The following is a 21,463-nucleotide window of genomic DNA, read 5'->3' on the forward strand; positions in this document are numbered from 1 at the left end:
CGACAGTGCTTAAACATTTAACTCAGATGGAACCTTGCACCTCTAGAGCACTGGGATGCCGAGAACTGGACTTCAGCTGGCAAGGTCCTGCCCAACCGGCCTTTCAGAGTACCCTCTGCGAAGATGCACCGGCATCCACTTACGCCACTCACTTTTAAAAGCTGTGGAGTGAAAACTGCTTTTATGGTGCCTTATTGCCTTCCATTTACACTCTCCATAGCTCAGAGGTTGAAATGTTATTTGAAAGCTCTGATTAATGTAAATGAGTTGTAATTTTCTGACCCAGGCTGTCTAAGCTCCGTTCTTTTATACCCCTGGCAGGCCTGTGGACTCCACAGCTGTCCTCATTTGTGTATGAAACAGACACACACTGGTGGCATTTGGGGGTTACCATAGTTACCTTAACAATATCCACGTGACATGACATCGGCCTGTGTGAAAGGTTTTGGTGACAGATATTTTGGAGAGCCAGGAGGAGAGAAGAACAACGATAAGTTTGAGGAACCCGTAAATTAGCCTGCCATGGGCTTTTTCAGCCCGCTTCTCAATCCCAGGAGGAGAGCTAGCCCACAGCACACAGCCACAGCCAGGGAAGGGCAACCAGGAGCTTTCCCCGAAACACACTTCCCAAGGAGACATTTCCAACAATGCCTGAACTCTGCTGGAGAGCGTTCATTAAATATTCATCTCAAAATATTTGTTCTTCCTATTTATGATTGCACTTTTCCAGATAGTGTTATTAGCACGGCCCTTTTCAAAGAAGAACCATGGATAGCCCAAGAGTAGTCTCTCTCTCATTAAAACAGAGGAGATCCCCTTGCCCCATCCCCCACCCAAAACCCCAAAAATCAGATTGTACTATTAAGCAGTAAGTACAATCAGAGAGTTTTCATTTAGGAACACTGAAAAAGCTTTACAAAGAAAGAAAGGTAGTTTAATTGGCTTCATACCTGTAATTTTCCCCTCTAAGGAAAAAAAAAACTGTTAGGATAGCAATAAAGAATATCATTAACCTGCATTGTTATTTCATATTTCTTATTACAATAGTAATAAGTCTTAATTGGCATCCATAATAATCAGTGTAATCAAGTACTGTACAGTCAAGGAAGCGCAGGCTCAATTTCCCGCTATGACACTAGTGACTAAATGTGTGACCTTCTGGTTGTCCTGCAACTCTCTTAATGTCTCCTGTGTGCAGGTCTGCAAAAGACTTGTGTTTTAAAGGACCCAGGCCAGTTGGAAGAGTTTGATTTCCTCTGTCCCGATGCTTTGATGACATAGCAAGCTAAAGGACCTTGCCTTTTCTATCTCATCTGACAGTGAAGAGATTTGTTTGTTGTTGTTTTTGTTCTTAGGGGGGAAGAATTTTACCAGATAAACAAGAAGCTGGTTAGGATCATGGACCATCTGTATACACAAGCAACTTAATGGAACATCAGCTGTATGCCAGGTGATCTAGGAGATGCTCAAACCAAGAGAAGTTAGCTTGATTTTTCTGCATTCTGTCCATCATATGCATCCTTGTTTGGTCAATCCATGTATTTGTCATGCATGCCTTGAGTACCTGGTACATTGGATACATTTCTTTCCTCAGTTTTTCCTACAATGGAGGGCAGGGGAGGGGGCTGCTGGTGGCATCTAGTGGGTAGAAGCTAAGGGTGATGAGAAGTGTCCTGTGATGTCCAGGGCAGTGTCCTGCTACCGAGAATCATCTAGACCCCTTGTCAGTGGCATAGAGCACAAGGGCTCCCATTCCTTCATTGCCTCTCCCCTCAGTGAGTTTCACGCTAGCAGTGGTTCCAGAAAGGACACTGACAGGACCAGGGCGGGGTGCCACGGAGGGGAGAGTGTGGCAGGGGTCTACATACTGCAAGAGATGTGGTTAATGGACAGAACAGGCCACCTGGGTTCAGGAGACAAGTTTAGATCTAGCTCCACTAAATGGAAATGGTTGCCCAAAGGTAGACAAAATGCTTAAATTTGTTTAAAACTAAACAAGGGATAGTGTTGGTCATTGCTAGTAAGACTCAGTCAGAATCCAGTGTGTTCGAGGAAATAAGCAGGTGAAAAAACACAATGTCAGTAGCAATGAACAGGATGGCACAAAGGAGAGATGCGGCTAAGTTGATTCCCCCCCCCAAAAAAAATGGAAAAAGCTGTAATAATACCTAATGCATTCGAAATATAAGCTTTGCAGAATCACTAAATAAGAATCACAGTTGATCTGGTTGCCACTGGCTCATGCCTGTAATCTTAGCTACTCAGGCTGTCTATGGATTTCAGTTCAAAGCCAGCCTGGGCAGGAAAGTCTGTGAGATTCTTACCTCCAACTAAACACCAAAAAGCTGGAAGTAGATCTGTGACTCAAGTGGTAAAGTGCTAGCCTAGAGCAAAAAACTCAGGAACAGCTCCAGTCCCTATAAGTTCAAGCTCCAGGACCAGCATCAGGAGAGAGAGACAGAGAGAGACAGAGAGAGACAGAGAGAGACAGAGAGAGAGAGAGAGAGAGAGAGAGAGAGATTCACATTTGACTTGCAATAGTTGATACTGCGTATTAGCTTCTTTCTTCTGTTTTCCAATAACTTAGGAACCAGAGCCCCAGGGAGTCTCCCTGTAACCAAAGTAACTTAGTGTATCTATACAGTTTATCTGGAAAAGGAGAGGGATCGCAAGGCTTCTCTTCCTTGCACAAGCAGGTTGGTCTAAGGACACACAGCTAGTGAGAGACTAGAGATGCGATGAGACCCCAGGCCTCTGCTTCTCCCAAACCCACCGCCTTTTCCCCTCCCACCGTGGCAGCTTCCTAGACAGGAGGCAGAGAGGGACACGCTGATGGTGACTCAGCACTGGAGCTCCTGGGTTACCAAAGAAACCAAGGACCTGGATGCATCCATTAAAATTTATGATGCAAGGAATTTAAACTGAGTGTTCCCTACGCCTAAGGACTAATCCAGCCTGCTCCCTGATGTCTGAAGTTGACCACAGCAGCCTCAGAAAGAACCACAGAACAAAACTTGTAACAGTAGAAGGAAAAAGGCACAGGACAATGAGAAAACCCAGAACATGTAGGAAGAGCAGAAGGGGTGCTGCTTAGAAAAAAGATGCCATAGTGCTGCTTTCTGGGTTTGATTTTTGATTTTTTTTTCCTTTGGATAGGGATATCTGAACTTTCCTATCAGGAAGATGATAACCAATATGTACATGAATACACACACACACACACACACACACATACACACACACACACACACACTCAGGAAGATGATAACCAATATGTACATGAATACATACACACACACACACACACACACACACACACACACACACACACACACACACACACACACACACACACACACACCAGAGAAGAGAAATTCCATACTGAGATGCTTACAGTTGTTTGGAATTTTCTTTTCTTTTCTTTTCCTTTCTTTTTTCTTGTTTCTTTTTTTGCCGGTCCTGGAGCTTGAGCTCAGGGCCCAGGCTCTGTCCCTGAGCTTTTGTGTTCATAGCTAGGGCTCTACCACTTTGAGCCACAGCACCATTTCTGGCTTTTTGGTAGTTAACTGGAAAGATAGAGTCCCATGCACTTTTCTATCTGGGCTGGCTTTGAACCATGATCCTCAGACCACAGCCTCCTGATGAGCTCGTATACAGTGTCAACCACCAATGCCCAACTTGTCTGGATTTTAAAAAAATAAGATTTTCACATCAAATATGAGTTTCAGAGAGAGCTTTCAAGCTGTAAAAAGCATATTGATCTCTTCCTTTTCCAGAATTGATCTCTTACTTCTATTAGAAACAAGAGGGAGAAGCTATATGACTACTCAAGGTTTGTTTATTGTTGATTTTTTTCTTCTCTCGTATCCAAGATCATATGAGAGTTAAGTAGGGCATCTGCCATATCTTGAGAGATTCCAGGACACTAATGGAATCTACATTAATTCTCTGGACTTGGAAAGAGCCACCGAGAGCAGGGCAGTAATAATTACTGATTTCTGTAGCTTGTTATTGCAGCTAAGCAGTGAGGATGACTTGAATTCCCCAGAGGACCAGTGAGCTTTGCTGTCCTCCGCAGGGACACATCCAGCCTCCTCATACACTCAGAAACTCATCACCCAGGAGGCCGAGCAAAACTTACAAGTCATCTGAAAGGAAAACACAAAGTATGTAGACGAATGTAAGGGTATTTTTTAACTCTTCATGCACAACGGACAGCAATATCAAGATGGAACCCAAAGTGAAGAAATTTCCAAATGGCTTCACATCATGACTGGGCAGTACAGTGAAAGACTAGCTCTATACGAATAAGATGCTTTGGCAGTTGGAAGCAAACTATTCCATAGACCTCCTAAATCTTAGCCCCAGAATCCATGATTTTTCCTACTCTAGCAAAGTGCTATCAGTGGAATTACAGTAATAATCAGTAACACTAGTGTTCTTCTTTACAGGCTACTGGGTGCCATCATACTTTACATGGATTAATGCATCTTTTCTATTCCACACCTCTCCTGTAGAATCCTGGTTTATGGCATAGGAAACTAACACAGAAAGCAGATAAGTAGCTTGTCTTACTGAAAGTCACAGAACTAATACATACTTAATAAATACTTGTTGAGTGAATTCATTAATCCATTTATATTTTAGAGGACAGGGTCTTTTATTCCTGTTTGCAGTTTGTTGTATCACAGGCAAAGCACTTTTAAGAAGTGTCTTTATAACTCATGAATGATAGGCAAGAAACTAAGAGACAGAACAGGGATATAAACTTGGGTCTGCCTGACTCTAAACCTAAACTACTAAAGCATTTGATTAGGCCTCTTCCCATTTAATTACAGCTATAAAACAAAAGGATTAGACTAAATTTTCTCTCATATCTCAGTTATATCCTATGCAATGCTAAATTCTGTATCTGAGAAATAGTTACGTAAAATAATCATCTTTAGCTACCTTTAATTTTGAAATGTAGCTGGGCGCTGGTGGCTCACACCTGTAATCTTTGCTATTCAGGAGGCTGAGATCTGAGGATCGTGGTTCAAAGCCAGCACAGGCAGGAAAATCTGTAGATTCTTACTTCCAATTAACCACCAGAAAACTGGGCGTGGCACTGTGGCTCAAGAGATAGAGCACTTGCCTTGAGCTGAAGAGCTCAGAGACAACACCAAGCCCCATGACCACCCAAAAAAAAAAAGCAACATAGTTTAATGTGTTCATTTAACTAATCAGCATTGTGCCATCCTTTAAAATTACATTGGAATTATTAAATTCAGGTTTTAAAACCATCTTTAAGATAAACAATTTTAAATGGAGGAGAACACATACTTGAAGATTAAATTCTGCTACCCATGACCACCATACTGCATATTAATTTTTATCATCATCATCTAAATTTATAAAAGCATCTTTCTGTTATGCAGAGAGAAGATAGATGTAAAATGATTCATTTTGGGGGGAAAAATGACTGTCTTTAATATTTTCATAGGTAGTATTAAATGACCTTTATCAGAGCTTCAAGCTACCAGCATTGTTAAAAAGCAACTACACTAGATTTGTTTCTGCAAAATGGTTTCTTTTAAAGGGTCTTTTTCATGTGCAAGTGATGCTTCAGAACAAAGTGTCAGCCACTGTTGTAGCCCTTCAGATGCACAACTCATGGCAGGGGACAGAGAGTAGGTGAAGAGGCAGGTCTTGGTACCTGCCTTAGTACTGCTCACCCTTATACCATTTTCACACAGCATCCTTCCCAGAGCTTTGGGCTCCTCATCTGCTAAGTGGAGCCTGCAAAAATTCCATGACAGAGCCTTAGCATAGAAAACCGTTAGCATAGTTTGTTATTATTGTTATTGTCATTATTATTACTATTAAGGTAAGTACATAGTTAATGATGGCAATGGGGAAGCTAATCCTGAGGTGAGTGGAGAGCTTATAAGGAGCAGGAAGATTCGGATGAGATGTTTTATGGAGTCAGTAGTTCACATAGTTGGCTGTTATTTCTGGTAGACCCCAAGAGAGCTTTATATTTATCCAGTTGTGCAAGAAATCTTTGGGTCAGGTGACATCTGTCTGGCAGACAGATGAGCAAAGCCTTTTTTGTTGTTGTTCTGTATTGTTTTTTCCTCTTTCAGGAAAAAAAAAATACTACAATGGTCCTTTGCCAGACTGGTTCCTCCTGCTACAACAAAACACCCAGGGCTATGTACTTTATAAAGAAAAGAGATTTTATGTGGGTCACTGTTCGGATAGCTAGAAAGTCGGGACTGCATGTCAGGGTCCCTTCATTGTGCTACACCATGCGGGAAGAGCAGACGTGGAACCTGTTATGTGCAGAAGGGACACAGGTTGTAAATGAGGAAGTGAAACAAAGCTGTGATTGCTTTTGGACACCCCGTCTCACAGGGATGGCTCTGTAAAGAAGTACATTAGTCTCTCCCAGCTGTGTGAAGAATCCCAATCACCCTATGACTTAATCACCGACCCCTAGCCCACCTGTTAAGGGTCCACCACCTCAACACCCTAAGCCAGGGACTGTACTTTCAGCACCTGTGACTTGTCAAACAAACAATATCCAGAGGGTAGCGGTGCCCCGGAGGTCCTTTACAGAATTATGTTTTCTAACCAGAGAGAAAGGTTAGATTCGGACCTGTCCTTCCTTAAAGAGAATCTGAACTCAGGACGCTGTAACAAGTAATGTGATGCTCTAGTTGTTGTGGGGTGCGCGGGGAAGGGGGGAGGAGGGAAGGGGGCAGGGATGGTGATGGAGAATGCACACTTAAAGCCACGGGAAGCATCTGAGTGGGCGTGGCTCACCCCTATCACCTAGCCTTGTCACACAGCTTCCTTCTTGACTAAGTCTGAGAACACTCCTGGAACACAGCCGGTCCAGAAACCAGAGCAGGTCACCAAAGGAGCCGCATGGGTGTGACCCCGGGGTTTCTGGTGGGCGCACAGCCAGGACCTGGTGGCGCCACTTACAGCCTTTTCATTGTTAGCCTGCCTCCGCTAGCTTGTTCCCATTTGCACATGAGAACATGAATCAAGGACGAGGTGGAATTGTTCCCGAGACCCTGGGCATTGTCTTACGTTTCCCTCCTAACCAGTGCCGTAGGTGGCTGTATTTATGGACAACTGGACATATGCACGCTTTTGGCCCTTCCTCTTCCCACCCCATTCGTCACCACTGGCTGCCCTTGAAAGATCTGAATCCAATTTTCTAAGTGTACTGGAAAGAACACATAGCACCCCAGAATAGAGATGTGTGAAGAAAAAACCCTCCAAAGAACATAGGCAGTGTCTTTCAGTGAGTACATATGCAGGAACAGGTTCTCCCATCTCTGGATTCCCTCCACACTGAGTCATGCTGTTCTCAATTGCTCCACATCTACCACTCAAGCATAGAATGTGCTGTCTTAATTTAGGATTATTTATATCTATCTCTGTAATGCCGTCACCACCAACACAGCTTCTTGATGGAAAGCCTGCAACTTAAGTCTTCAGTCCCTGGCACCTCTAAAAGCACTTGGCACTTCACAAATATTCTGTGAATGAAACAAATAGGAGACTTCCATATCATGGCTGTGGCCTTCAGTCAATACTGCATCTATCAAGTCATTTTTACAGATTTAGTCTCTGTAGTTGGGTAGAAAATGAGTCTCCCATAAACATACATTGTACTCCTATGTGAGTGTGTAAGAAGTTACATTCAACAAAAGAACTCCATGAGTCCCAAAGACTACACCGTGGAGGCTCAAAGAGAAGCACTCTGCAGGAAATTCTGCTCTAAGGGACAAGCAGAGCTAGCCAGGAAAGGATGTGGCCACAGCAAAGCTTTGTAAAGCCCAAACCCAGAGGCTGGAAGGAGTTGGGTGAGTTTGGGGAATGGAGACAAGAACCTGTGCAGCTCAGGATAGAAAAGGAAAAGAAGGACTTTATTTCACCCTACTTTCAAAGTATGCTTGGAGCTCAGAAAAAAAGGATTTCTACGAAGTTCGGGAAAAGGAAATTTCGAGTTCTATACAGAAGGGATGTGTCACGTGCAGTCTGAGGAGATAAAAGGCAGCAGAGAGCTTGAATTCCTGGAGAGGGAAATCACATGAGCAATTCATGCCGTTGAATCTTGGCTGGGTGGGTGGGTGGCAGGCCAGCCGGGGAGGTTTGAAGCAGCAGGTGCCAAGCTTTAAGAATAAACAGTATCTCTGGGAGAAAGTCTTTCCTTCATTTCTGTGTAGCCTGGTGCATGTGCATGAACTTAACTGACCCTTTATTGTTAAAAATCAAAAAGTAATATCAAAAGGATTGGGGCGATGTATGTGAAAAATGGTACCTTGTCAGTGTGTAGTAATTTAGCTTCTTTTAATTTCTGCTTTTGATTGATTGCTTTCTCCCCTGTGTAATACAGTCTCCCTTTTTATTGAAGTTTTGATTAAAAATCTAGTGCCTACGCCAGGTGCTGGTGGCTCACGCCTATAATCCTAACTACTCAGGAGGCCAACATCTGAGGGTTGAAGTTCAAAGCCAGCCAGGGCAGGAAAGTCTTATCTCCAATTAACTACCAGAAAACCAAAAGTGGAGCCGTGGCTCAAAGTGCTAGAGCATTAGCCCTAAGCAAAAAAGAGCTCAGGGACAGCACCCAGACCCTGAGTTCAAGCCCCCAAAGTGCCTAAAATCCTATACCTACTCACGAGGCTGAGATCTGAAGATCGCAGTTCAAAGCCAACCAGGGCAGGAAAGTCTGTGAGACTTTTTATCTCCAGTTCAACACCAAAAAGCCAGAAATAGAGGCATGGCTCAAGTAGAAGAATGCCAGCCTTCAGTGAAAAGGTTAAGGAACAGTGTCCGGGCCCTGAGTTCAAGTCCTCTTCCCTCCAAAAAAAAGTCTAGCTGACAAACCATCACCTGGTTACCCACTGATTAAATATATAAGTCTAAATAATAAATACATACATGTTTATATCCGTACAAATTTGAGGATATCTTACAAATCCTCTTTTACCTGGCACACGCATACTTCAAGTGTGCCATCCCATTCTTGTTCATGATGTCCATCATGTGGAATGCCCGTGGCCATGGTATTAACAGGAAAGAAGAGTGCGGGGAGTGTGCAAGGGAGGTGTGGGGAGTGTGTATGATCCTCCACCAGATTTTCCTGCTGGGGAATTGCACTACGGCTCGCACGAGCACCGTGCTGCTTCATGACTCGTCCTCAGTGGAGAGTTCTTTATTCGGCCTGATCTCAGTCACTGGGGCTCACAATACAGAGATCATTTCCACATTGATTTAGCATTTTGCTAACTCCACACTCAGGAGAGCAGAGAAAGGGAACGAGAGGTGTCTGGAATTTAGTCCACATTGTATGTTATTATAGAGAACCCGTGTTATTTGGTCAGTCTTTCTAAGAGCTATCTCTTTATGTTGCTGATTAATAAAGAATGACTCCTAGCTGGGCATCACCTGTCATCCTAGCTACTCAGGAGGCTGAGATCTGCAGACCACCGTCCAAAACCAGCCTGGGCAGCAAAGTCCAGGACACTCTTACCTCCAATTAACCACCACTGGAAGTGGCACTATGGCTCAAAGTGGTAGAGTGCTATAGCCCTGTACACAAAGAGCTCAGGGACAGTGCATAGGCGCTGAGTTTAAGCTCCATGACCACCAACAACAACACAAATGACTCCTAGCCAGGCACCAGCAGCTTACACCTGTAATCCTAGCAAATCAGGAGAATGAAAACTGAGGATCACAGTTCAAAGCCAGCCTGCGCAAGAAAGCTTATGAGACTCTTATCTACAACCAAAAGCCAGAAGTGGAGCTGTAGCTCAAGTGGTAGAGCTCCCACCTTGAGCAAAAATGCTAAAGGACAGCACTCAAGCTCTAAGTCAAGGCCCAGGACTGGCACAAAAACAAATACATCAAAAACCTCGTATGTTTAAAGTTCAAAATGTAGCTGTAATTTCCATTAGAGAACTAGAAGGTAAGTGTGTAATAAAGGTAATCTTATAATAGCATTTGATTATTTTATGGTTTAATGGCTCAGTGACATGATAGATATTCAACTAAAAATATTCTTTTTACTTTTAACTTAATAAAACTCATGAAGAGAAAAGACAGAAAGTGGGATTGATTACCTGTGTTGGCATTTGAATGTGATCAGCTGGTCGCTTGCACCATGTGATTGCACAAGGCCTAAACTGTGTAATTAGGGAGTGGCCTCCTCCCCTGTGTACTGTGGGTTTATTAGGCGTTCAGGGGATGGGTGCTCTGAGCATTTCACAGTGTTGGACCATTAGTTTCAAATGCAAACGAAGATAAGGGAAGACCTGGGCATCCAGGAGACTCTCTAATAAGAAATGATTTCAAATTCAGGGAGGTGATCTTCATCTGAGAGTAACTTACAATTTAAAATCTTATCAGAACTCCTAATAAAGAAGATCTCTGTGGTCCCCTCGACTCCACTTTTTTTTTTTACTAGACTCCATTTTTTGAAGTAAAGGGAGGGCTGGGAAGGTGGCTCAGTGGCAGAGTGCTTGCCTCTCATGCATGAGGCCCTGGGTTCGATTCCTCAGCACCACAGAAGCAGAAAAAGCTGGGAGTGGCGCTGTGGCTCAAGTGGCAGAGTGCTACCTTTGAGCTGAAGAGCTGAGGGACAGCGCCCAGGCCCAGAGTTCAGGCCCCACGACCGCCAAAAAGAAAAAAAGATGAGGATGAAGAAGTAGAAGTAGTAAAGGGAAACTTGGAAGAAAGTTCAGAAACAAGGCTTTAGATTTAAAAAAACTCTTAACAACAGATTTCCAGCATGAATTCATGAGACTTGAAAAAAATAAGTCCCCTCATATAAGTGGGCATTGAGCAAACAGCTTCCTAGAAAGCCTTCAGCTAACCAGAACATTTAATTTGGAACCTGAGCCTCTTCTTCTACTTAACCGAGTTTTACTCTCTAAGCTACCTTTTTTCTATAAATCTAAGAAATATATATATGTGTGTATATATACACACACATATGTGTGTGTGTGTGTGTGTGTATATATATATGTCTCCAAAATGTCTCACTAATATCTAGAGGTCCTGGTCAAGAGCTGAGGAAGGTGGCATTCAGAAAAGGGACTCAGCATCAGAAGCCAGTGGACTTGGCTTTATTCTCGGTTCTTTCCTTGACCAGTTCTGGGAATTCTGACAAGTCACCCCCATTAGCAATGGTTCTCCAAAGAAACAGAATGGACAGAAGAGACAGAATGATAGGAAGTAGGTGATGATGATAGGTGATAGATAGATGGATGGGTAGGAGGGAGGATGGATGGGTGGATGGATGGATAGATAGATAGATGGTAGATAGATGGCAGGTAGGTAAGGGGAGGGAGAGAAAGAGAGAGTAAGCTGTCACGATTATGTAGGACAGCAAGTCTCTCCAGCTGTCCTGCGTAAGACAGCAAATCTGGAAAGCTGATGTTTAGGTCCAGGGGTACAAGAACATAGGGAAAGCACCTGTCACAGAGTTTATTTTGTATCCCGATCACCGCCTCAGTCTTTGTCCCGGAGACATGCACTGTGGTCTCCCTCTAAGCCTTTAAAGGGAAGGTTTGATGAGGTGGGGTTACCTTTAACTTTTCTCTTCTTGTACACTAAGAAAATCAAGGTGTTTTTGGTTGTTGTTTGTTATTTGTTTCCCCCAGGGCCTTGTCTTTTCTAGGCAGGCTCTACGCCACTTGTTCTCTGCCCCAGGGCTTTTTGATAGGATCTTGAGTTTTTGTCCAGGGCACCCCTCAGACTTTCAGTCCTTGGGCCCTGCTTCCCAGTAACTGGATTTATAGGCAGGTGCCACTCTACCCAGTTTGTTGACAGAGATGAAGAAGTAACTTTTTGCCTACTAGCCTCCAGCGTCCATCCTCAATCCCAACCTCTTGAGAAGTTTGGATTACACATGTACTCCATCCTGCTCTGATAGAAAATCAAATTCTTCAAGTCCTTGTATACAATAAGTAGTCATATAAAATTAGTTTAGAAAAGGAATTTCAAATGGAGTTTATTAAGAGTTCAGAGACAGATGGCTTTATTTTGCTTCTTTGAAACAGACAACATTTGGTGTGCTTGATTTTGATCAAGTCAAAGGATGGGTTCTGTCATTCAGCTGAACAGCGCTGTCTTTAACCTTGATGAGCAGAGAACTTAATGCTGAGGAGAAACACACTTTCATCTATCTACATTCACATTTTAAAGGAACATTTTTATGTGGAAGGGAGACGTTCCTGACATTTTCTTAGTTTAAAGTTTAAATAGCACTCAGCCTGCTAATTGGAAAATTCTAAGCAGTCAAAAGCTTTAGAGAAATATCACCAGATCAGAGCTATAAGCACCAACATAAGGATATTGGATGTCTCATTTCTTTTAAATCAAACTAGTATAAAAAGGTTAGATAATAACTAGGAGCACTGGGTTAAAATGGTAATAATACATAGTTATAGAGTCCTTAGGCAGAGAAACAATGCAGTGTGTTGTGAAATAGATGTGAAGGTGTGTAGCATATCTTACTGGTGAGAGTTATTTCCGCTGTGGTGAAGTAAAGTCATAGTCTTTCTGCAAGCAGAATCCAATCTGAGTCTAATGCAATTGCTTAGCTTAAGCAACATCCAAAAAAAAAAAATCTATGGCTTGGTATTGGCACCTCACTCATGGCATTTTCGGTATGGGCCATGATGAGTCTAACTCCCATTGGTACATCTGGAGTATTAAGTGTATAATTCAAGCTATCAGAGCAACCACCCTCCTGGGTGCCATTTATTAATGCAGTATAGCAAAATCTATGCTCAACATGAAAAATACTGAGCAATCTACTGGGAAGTACTTATACAAGTCATGAATCTGGCCCTTCTAGGCATCTTTAAGACTGTCAAACTAAAGATGTAGCATTTACTTAATATTTAATTGTGCTGCTAATTACACAGCAATTATTTCATATAGATATTACAAGAAGAGAATTAAAATAATCTGTAGAAGGCTAAAAATTAATTGATTCCATGGTAGTTTTTGTATCACTGCACTTGATGGTACTAAAAGAAAAAAATGAAAAGAAAACCATAATAAATAGCCCAGTTGCCAGTTAATATTTTGTTCTGATTAGCTTCCTATCAGTTTCACAATTCAATAATGCTAATTTGCTACTTTATGATTCCAGCTATGCAAGCAGCCCATTACTTTTAGAGAAATAATCAAACAAAACTTTTTAGTTTCTACAAGTTATTTAAATTGGAGAAAAAATAAGAATAGTTTTTTTTTTCTTGTCCTACCTTATCAGCCACTATGGACTCTCAGGCTTAAAAGGGATTTTGAAGACCAAGGGTTCAAGGATTCTTCAAATTGTATCTGGTGAGTGACTACCAAACAGAGCAAATGACTTGGGGTATAGAGTTGAGAGAGTTCAAGAATAATTCTGAGCCTAGCCTGCTAAGCCCTCAAAGAATAAGTTGCAAAAATCAAGTTACTGAGGCTTTTGAAATGAAGAAATGAATCATCTCTCCATCTCAGCACCCGTAAGATTTCAGAGGCAATGGTAGAAAACAACTCCATTCCCAGGTAGTTGTGTATCAATAATAGTCAGTGCCTTTAATAGTTAATAAAATATGCAGTCATGCATAACAATTATCTATTAAAACCACATGCATTACTGGTTTCCTAAGGCTATGATAACCAAGCACTTCAGACAGAGTGACTTAAGACAGCAGAAGCAGTGAACGTCCAAGTTGTCAGCCGGCTCACACTTCCTGGCCTGTTCCTAGCTTCTGGGCGTTTGCTGGCAAACTGGAGGTCCTTGGATTGTAGCTGCCTAAGTCTCTGCCTTGGTGGTGACATGATGTTTGTTCTCTGTGTGTCCCTAACTTCACCCACCTTCCTTCTTCTTTTGCATATATATATATATATATATATATATATATATATATATCAGTAATTTGGGGGCTCTAACTACATCTTAACCACTATATCTGCAGCCACCCTCTTGCCAAAAATAATAGTCACTGAAGGTTCTGGAGATTGGGATTTCAGTACAGGTGTTATGATGCAGATTGAGAGGCTAGTGGCTCGTGTTCTTAGCATTTTATAGGCACGAAGTCATTTCATCTTTCCAGTGACCCTGGTAGGAAAGGACTTTGACTCCACTCTCAAAGGCAGCCAGAGAAATTAGGAGGTGATATGCACCCAGAGCTGGGTTTTCACTTCATTTGTGAAATGTATAAAAAAAATTCATTGATATGTTCTTCGAATGCCATGTTTCCCATCCCCCATTTCTCCTATTGGGAAACACAGGGACTGTTCCCTCATTTCCCCAAAACCCTTTCTATCGTCCCCCCGGATAGTAGGAAACATGCCGTCTACACTCTAAAAAGTCTTCGGAAGGACTTTTATTTCGTGTCTCCTGCAATTACCTGGTTCCAGGATAGTATTCAGAAATGACAAATGGCTTTGATGGAAGGTAACAAATAAAATCCCTGATATAGAAAACAAATCAGTATGGGACTGCCTAAACAGGTTTATTTGTTCATCCAACAGCCATCTCTCAGTGGAGTTCCTGCTCCATACACACAGACTAGCCATCAAACACTCTTGTTCTCTGGAAAGTTTTTATCAGCCTTTCCTTTAGAAAATATGTTAAATCACAGCATTTGGTAGAGGATTACACAAGTCTTGTTTTGGTTCTGTCCTATGCAAAATGTTCTTCACTGATTAGTACTTTCAAATACACTTTCAAGGTGTACTACATGTGCCTGTGAACACGGAAGAGAAAGGAGGCTGACAATAACAGGAGTGCTATTTTAACGAGAATGTTTATTATCCCTATCCCGAAAGTATGGGCAAAGTAATTCTTATGTATTGCCTTCTAATTCAAATTGTCAACTTCTTTCAGAGTGCATCAATTTTCTTACTTTTGGCTTTGGTGCTTCCAGTGTGCGTACACCTATTTCAAATGGCCTCTATCCTTCGGGGACATTTAGAGTTAAAGCCCCCCAAAGGAAGACTATCTCCCAATGTATCTGTGACTTGCTTTCATTGTTTGAGCTAATAGTCACTGAACACTTGTGGGACAGTGCCCAAATCAAGTGTAGACCTACTAAGATGAAGCAAGCATAACCTTGGCCCTCAGTCATGGCACATGAGCGTGGAGTTCAGGTCACCTCTGAGTGAATGGGGAATGAAAATAGACTTAGACAAAAGCTAGGTCTAGTGATATCTTTGCAGCCATGTGTCTGCAAGGCATTCTAAGCCTGAGTGTAGTGGAAGAGCACGGGCAAACCAGGATAGTAGACGAAAGTATTTAAATTGGTTTGCATTACCGTGTATGATGGAGCTTTAAAAAAGAATATATATGTATATAGAGTATTTGAATATAAAAAATTTACATATATTCCTAGACCCCATTCCACACCTTTCATTAAAACCTCCATGAGACATGATAATCTATCTTCTTAACATTAATAAAATAAAACCCTGGTTAATGAAAAGCTAGGTTGGATGTCTATAGCCATGCTACCTGCTAAAGTTGTTCCTGATCACATCTGCCTATTTAAATTGAATGGAAATCAACTGAAATAAACTACAGTATAAAAAATTCCAACCAGGAGCCAGTGGTTCACAACTATAATGTAGCTACTCAGGAGGATCACAGTTCAAAGCCAGCCTGGGCAGAAAAGTCCTCATGAGATTCTTATCTCCAATTAACCACTCAAAAACAGGAAGTGGCACTGTGGCTCAAGTGGTAGAGTGCTAGCTTAGGAACAGGACTTAGCACCTGAGTTCAAGTCCCACCACCGACAAAAAAAATATTCCATTTGTCCTTCCCACCAGTCACATTTCTCACATGAAGTAGCCACCCAAGAGCTTCCACACTTGGCAGTGCAGGAACTTCAGCATTCAGGGTTACTTCGGGTGGCACTGGTGTGGCGGGGGAGTCACAGGCTGGCATTTCTGATGTTTCCTTCAGGACCCACATACCTGATCATTCCTCTCTTTGGACATGTGTCATCTTTCACAGTCACATGCGTACTTGTTCTCTCCCTGTAAGATGGTAAAGTCTTAGGTGGGCGTTGATGGCTCACACCTGCAATCCTAACTACTCAGGAGGTTGAGATCTGAAGATGATGATTCAAAGCTAGCCCAGGCAGACGTATCCCAGTTACAATGGCCATTACCAAGAAAACTAGTAATAACAGATACTGGAGAGGATGTGGCCAAAAGAGAATGCTGCTACACACTGGTGGGAATGTAAACTGGTTCAACCACTCTAGGAAGCAGTATGGAAGCTCCTTAACATAGAGCTCCCCTATGACCCAGCAATTCCACTCCTGGGCATTTACCCAAATGACTACAAACAAGGCCACACCCAAACTACCAGCACAATTATGTCCACTGCAGCATTATTTACCATAGCCAAGACATGGAATCAACCCAGCTGCCCCTTAGTGGATGAATGGACGAAGAAAATGTGATATAAATATATACGCATATATATGTATATATACAATGGAAATGCAATGGAATTCTTTCATCAGAAAGAATGGCATCGCCCCATTTGTAAGGAAATGGAAAGACTTAGAAAAAAATCATACTAAGTGAAGTAAGCCAGACCCAAAGAAATACAGGCTGCCTGTTTTCTCTTATTTGTAATAATTAGCATATGTCTAGGATAGTCCTAGCAGAAGATTACAATAGCTCAATAGCTATGTACATATGACCTTGTAAAATGATACTAATCAAAGGCAACTACAAAATACAGAAACAAGAGGGTTTTTTTCCCTTAGTGTCCTGTATGCAGTCATTTCTTTTTTCTTTCATTGTTTTCTTTTGTTTCCTTTGGTTTACCTCCTGTTGTCACTCTTTTTGATTTCAGTACCCTTTGTATTGTAGTTCAGTTTATCTGCTTTGGGCATAGGAAGGGGAATCACAGAAATGGTGAGAGAAAAGACAAAGTGTGAACCAGTGCAAGGGTGATACAAGATACTATGTTGGAAATGAACTTTACAAAAATAGGGGAAGGGAAATCGGGGTGGGGGGATAGCGGGAGAAAACGAGGGAGACAGTAACAAAGTTTGACAAGAATTATACTCATTTCCTTACTTATGTAGCTGTAATCCCTCTGTACATCACCTTTACAATGAAGAAAATAATAATAGACAAAACTTTTAAAAAGTTATTAGCTATTTAAAGGATAGGATCTGGTTCCTCTGATCCTGTGACACAGTAAACAATTAATAAGTATCTTTTTAACTAAATTTAATTCATCAGATTCAACCTGCCCCATCTTGCCTATAGACTAGCTCCAGACTTAGTGGAGTCTGGAGCCCAGGATGGATCAGAGAACATGCTTCTCACGATCACAGGCATGCGTACGCATGGGGAATGGATCTGTGCTAAATTACAAGTTCGTTTTTGTTTTAACGTGGTTTTTGTAAGAGAAACCATAAAAGAACTCAGGGCTGACATTGCCCCAAATGTAGAAGAGATGCAGCAAGAACGGAATATTTACGAGCTTAAAATTTTTATAGCAGGGCACCTGGAAAGCACATTGTAGTTAGTTAGTTGTTTGATTGATTTTTTATTGAGAGTCCACTGGCAGATGCCCCACCCAGTGCTGACCCTGGGCAGACTCACTGTGAACACAACAGAGGCTGGTTCTTTGTCCCAGGAAACTCACACTCGTATATACAGCAGACTGAATACCAGCCAGGACTCTGCCTAGACAGGATAGAACAGAAAGAGACATGATGTGTGCTCTTGGCTCAAAGTATCTTTATCCACACAGACCTTCTACCACTCTTCTAGCTATCATACTGTGGCCAGATTATTTTATGAGTCTCTTATTTTGTCATCCATAAACATAGGAAACATAATGGTATCTACCTAACAGGGTTGTGAGCACACAATGAAAACATTAATGTAAAACTCGGTGTGGTACAGATGACATAATAAGAGCTCCATTAAGTACCAATTGATATTGTTCTTAAAACTTCTACTCAGCCAAAACTTCCCTGCTATAAACATTAAGCCAAAGAAAGTGGGCAATAACTACAAGGTTAGAAAATACTGCATTATTTAAAAAGGATTTGTCTAATCTTTGTCAAGCTAAGAAGTTAATTCTCTTAGTCCCTAATTTATATTTTTGCTTCCAGAACAATGAATATAAAAATGTTTGGGCAGTAGTATATTCATGTATGGAAATGTCACGATGAAACCTATTATTATGTACAATTTAATATTAAAATGTTATTTGAAGATGTTGCAATATGCCAATAGGCCAGGGGGGGAATTGAATAAATAAGAAATATGTTTTTATAGATCTGCATCTCCTTGATTTGTTGTTGATGGTAGTGGTGGTGATGATGGTTTAGTTTAATTGGTGGTGGTAATGGTTTGGTTTGGTTATTACTGAAGGATTTAACTTATTTTGAACACTCCTTTCCAAAGCAATTAGGAACATTGAAATACTTTGTTTGTCATTCAACTCTTCTTGACATAAGAGGTACAAACACCTTAATAAAGTTCACAAACAGGTGAATCCTTACAGAGTAACTGAGGGGCTGAAATCCTAAGTAACCTCATCACAAAGGTTCAGTATTTTCTCACTAAAGTAAGTATGCGACTTCTTTTAATTAACTTTCTGAAACAACATTGCTTTTGCAAATGCATCTAATATTCTAACACCATACTCTAGGGATAAAGGGTATCTCTAGTACCCAAGCTATTCGGTAAACAGATGAACCATCCCTACACCCTCACTGCGATTTGTTGATATGAAATCACTTAGGTGGAATTTGTATCTATGCTTCTGGTACTTCATGATGATCCTATTCATCTAACTCAAAATTCCTTGGGAAGGTTGTGTGACATGTATGAAGTAATGTTTAGATCATGGGCTTCTGAACCAGGGTGATCTGGTTTGATTCCTGCCTCCATCATTTCGAGCTGTGTCTCTTGAGCAGCTCATTTAATATCTCTAAACTCAGTGTTACTTACTTCCAGGATAGTGAGAGGAAAATGTAAGAGATCAAATAAATGTTAGGTTGGAAAAGAAGAGAAGCTGTTCCAGATAATATTCAGGAGACATATGTTCTTCTTGGAACAATAGATACTGACTTAGGATTTTAGCACCTGAGTCTAATTATCCAAGATGAGCTCTCCAGTGGAAATTTATGTGTATTGAGTTCTACTGCATACCAGACACCTCCCAAAACATATTCTTTCATGTAATATGAGGTAGACATCACTATATCCTTCCAGCTGAGGAAGCCAAGATCCAGAGAGATCCTTCCACATTACCACTTCACCCTTCACAGGCAGGAAAGATGAGGAGCAGGCTGTAAGTAAGAAGCAAAAGGAGAGGTTAAGGACTCAAGTCACCTAACTCTTGGCTGTGTACTCCAGTATCTCTTCCACACTGCTTCGCAAATACCTGGGAATCAGAAAGGATTCAGAGCTGGGGGCATTAAGACATGGGCCTGTGTTCTGTGATTTACTGATTCCTTTACTGACTTGACCTCTCTGTGAAAAATAGGGACAATCATAAGACATGGGTCTGTGTTTTTGCTACTGTAACAAAACCATTTTCCAAGGAATAGAGGTTTTTCAGTTCACAGTTTGGGAGGCTGAAAGTTCAACAGTGGCGGTACTGGTTCAGCCACTAGTGGAGACACTGTGAGAGACCCCAAGGGTAGGAGCACGGGGAGGAGGAAGCAATCATGTGGCAAGGCTTAAGTTTGCCCGCAAAGACCTAAGAACCTCCCACTAAGCTCCACCTCTTAACATTTCCCCATCACCACCCAATATCACCACCTGGGACTAAGTATGAATACATTATCCTTTAGGAGAACAAATAACTATCCAAACCATAACAGATGCTTTATACAGTATAAGTCACTCCGTATAGTGGTTAGAGCACAGTAAGTCTTTTGTTTAAGTCTATTAGCAAAGTTAGCTCTGTTATGCTGTATTATTCATGAGGCCTTTCCCATCTTGAATGCCTACTCCAACTCCTACTCACTGTTCCCATCTTCTTTATGCTTCCTTCATTTGAAATAATATCCTTGTATAGTTTGCAACACAGTCTGTCACCAAAGTAAAAGTTTAATTTATGCATTTTTTCCAAGTTTAAGTTGCAATTTGGCTTTGCTTCTATCGAACAGATCCACCATCGTGATCAATTCATTCCCATGTTAAAAAAGAATATTAATGAACATTGTTTACTGGCCCTGATCAGTTTGTCAATGAACTGGCCATCAGTATGCTTGGTTGAACAGTCTTCCCTGCCCATGATTTACTTATACAAAGGTCAAGAGGAAGGGAAGCCCAGGTGCCCCTCAATGGACAAGAAAATGTATATATATATATATGCAGCAGAATTTTACACAGCCATTAGAAAGAATTATATTGTGCCAAGTTGAAAGAAATGGGAAGATCTGAAAAGAATCATGTTAAGTGAAGCACGTTGGACCCAGAGAGACAAAAATGCATGTTTTCCCTGACACATAGAAGCTAGATTTAGCTTATAAAGTTAAAAGTAAATACACTGGAGGGTTTGCAAGTGTGTACAAATGCACTACTTCAAGTATGCTAGGTTCACAGAAGCACTCAAATAGTGTCATTCCTGAGAAAGACAAAGTCAAAATTCAAGAAAACAAATAGACCGCGCAGGTGCGCCAAAGGCATGTGGTGGGGTCAAGGTGATCGGGGTGGACAAATGAAAGGGAAGAGTGGAGGAGAATGCAGTCAAGAATCCGACATGGATCCTGTACAATTAAGAAGAGTGAGAGAAGGGGGAGTCAGGGCTGAGGGGAGGGATGGGTGAGAATGTCGAAAGGAGTGACATCGATCAAGATGCATTGTGTTCATCAGCTTCTTTGTTACATGGACACTCCTTTGTACAACTACTTAAACATAATTTTAAAAATGATAAAAGCAAACCACTTGCACTATCCCTAAACCGAACGTTTACCTATGCTACCAACACCTGGTTGACAAATGCAACAGTGAAAGGTCAGTGATCTTCACAGAGTCTTCAACCTTCTCTCCAAGTGACTGCAGGTGAGGTGAAGCCGTGTGGGCTTCCATACAGGTAGAGTGTAGCTGGAGATGGGGACTAGAGTGAGGGCTGGCCTTCCCATAGATGCGACCACCAACTGAGGTGGTGTAAGATGTGCTGGGCAGCTTCTAAAGCCTTCTCTAGCTCTGTGCTTCTGCATCTTTCACAGGGAGGCTAGCCTGTTTGCCTTTGATCAGCTAGAGTCTAGTCAGAATCTGAGGGTGGTGTTATTCCCCGTGGCTCTTCCATCAGCAGCCTTCCTGACTGTGCCAGGCCACCTACTTGGCTTGGATTCATGCCAGCTGGCACTAGACTTTTGGCTTTTCTTCTTTCTTTCTTTCTTTCTTTCTTTCTTTCTTTCTTTCTTTCTTTCTTTCTTTCTGTCTGTCTGTCTGTCTGTCTGTCTGTCTT

At 41.7% G+C, this 21,463-nt stretch overlaps 1 protein-coding gene across 3 annotated transcripts in view; it reads left to right on the top strand.

Annotated features, from left to right (window-relative positions):
- Lrrn1 (leucine rich repeat neuronal 1) overlaps window positions 1–21,463 on the top strand; it is a 35,195-nt gene that overhangs the window by 4,689 nt on the left and 9,043 nt on the right. The window contains exon 1 of one of the 3 annotated variants that reach the window (XM_042680287.1): window positions 1,368–1,450. The exons of 1 other annotated variant lie outside the window; for it this stretch is intronic. The gene's annotated coding sequence lies outside the window, so the exon portion shown is untranslated. Of the gene's footprint in view, window positions 1–1,367; window positions 1,451–13,321; window positions 13,354–21,463 lie in introns of those variants that run through there. One more of the 3 variants, XM_042680288.1, reaches the window with a different exon arrangement.

This window comes from Dipodomys spectabilis, unplaced genomic scaffold (genome assembly GCF_019054845.1).
Source record: "Dipodomys spectabilis isolate Male_0828 unplaced genomic scaffold, ASM1905484v1 ptg000054l, whole genome shotgun sequence".
NCBI classification, from domain to species: Eukaryota; Metazoa; Chordata; class Mammalia; order Rodentia; family Heteromyidae; genus Dipodomys; species Dipodomys spectabilis.